Source organism: Oryctolagus cuniculus, chromosome 7 (genome assembly GCF_964237555.1).
Source record: "Oryctolagus cuniculus chromosome 7, mOryCun1.1, whole genome shotgun sequence".
Classification (NCBI taxonomy): Eukaryota; Metazoa; Chordata; class Mammalia; order Lagomorpha; family Leporidae; genus Oryctolagus; species Oryctolagus cuniculus.
Window position 1 is genome coordinate 54,231,170 of NC_091438.1, and position 1,611 is coordinate 54,232,780.

The following is a 1,611-nucleotide window of genomic DNA, read 5'->3' on the forward strand; positions in this document are numbered from 1 at the left end:
GATTGCTGGGAGACGTCCCTAACCCACGGAGGACAGCACTCTTGTGAGGAGCGCTGGACTTGAATTGATTCTGAACAATGCTCTTTTCATTAAAGTAGGTCTGGCAGGGCTTCTCCAGGGCAATAAAACTTTGTTAGCTATTTGTTTGAGCTTCCGAATATTCTGAAGAGTAAGAAAATTGCTAAGCAAATGAGTGTGAGGCCTCATGGAGAGGATTTAAGGACTTAAAAAAGACGGGCCAGCCATTTGGCCAGGATGTGCAGGCGGCGATTCTGGCACTGGTTTGCAAGTTGGACTAATTTTGGCAGTGAAAACTCTTCCCTTCCTCCCCACTAAGATCTCCATCAAGGCTCCATCAACCAGATGAGCGCAGAGCAATTCCTCCTAAGTAACGGTGTCTCCCGGATCTCGCACCTGTATCCCCACTCTGCCCAAAGCACCTTCGACTGGGCGCTGCAGGACGCCCTGCAGCTGGGGACACAGCAGCGTTCCCAAAACTGGAGGACGTCCTGTGCAGTGGGATCAGTCAGACCCAGACAGACCAAGGCCACAACCTGAATGTAGAAAAGGCATTCCCAGAGGCTGGGAAGGCAGGAGGAGGGGTGGGTAGAGAAGTGGGAGAATGAGGACCAGGGCGGTTAGAAGGAATTGGTTCTGTGTTCCCAGCAACTTAGTGCACGCTGTGCTGTGTGAGTGAGGAGGAGAGAGGAGAGCTAAGGCTGCAAACTTAAAGTGATGACAGGCAGAGGAAAGCATCAGCATACACTGTGCACCTCTCCTGAAATATCACACTGTTCCCGACAAGTACGCACAATTATTAAATGTTCATCAAAGAAACGGTTTACTGTTTAAGGAGATGGAAATGCTAGCTAATATGACTTAATCATCACAAATCGAATGCTTGCATCAAATTATCACCCTGCCTCTGATGAATACATACAGTTAAATGGTTGAAATGGCATTAAACAAATAAGAAAAGGAAACCTTTTTGAATCCCCTGTCTGTTTGCTTCTGGAGCACCATAATCAATAGCAGGTGACATATAGTCACAGTTTGCTGCATGGCAAGGCCTATGCTGAGTGCTTGATTTGAGGGATTAGAGTTTAAGGACTGAGTCTCTGGTCACACCAAGTGACCAGGACTTAGAGGTGGAGCCAGGACTTGGCCCCTGTGTCACAGATACAAAGGACATGCTCAGGCCTTAGTGCCCACTCTGTTCTCTGGGATGTAACAGAGTGGCCTCGCTTTCTGCATTTTCATCCATTTATAACCTAACACAACCCAGAGGATGAAGACGCTGGTGCACCAACATCCCGTGAAGCCTTACTAAGACAATTTGGTAACATGGTCTGTGTCCCCAGGGGCCTGGGGCTGGACAGGGAAGTTGACAACAGCTGAGGAACTCAGTAAATGGAAATCTAAATGTAACTACATACTGTCTTTCAAAGTAGATGCGTCCCTGATTGGGGTGTAGCTGAGCAGAGAATCCAGAAATCAGAATCTGGGGATGAATATAGAGCCATCTGAACGATCTGTGGGGCTTCAGTGTGGCTGTTTCATTTCAATGTCACTTACCAGACATTCATTGAGTCCCATTCTGGGCCAGGCACT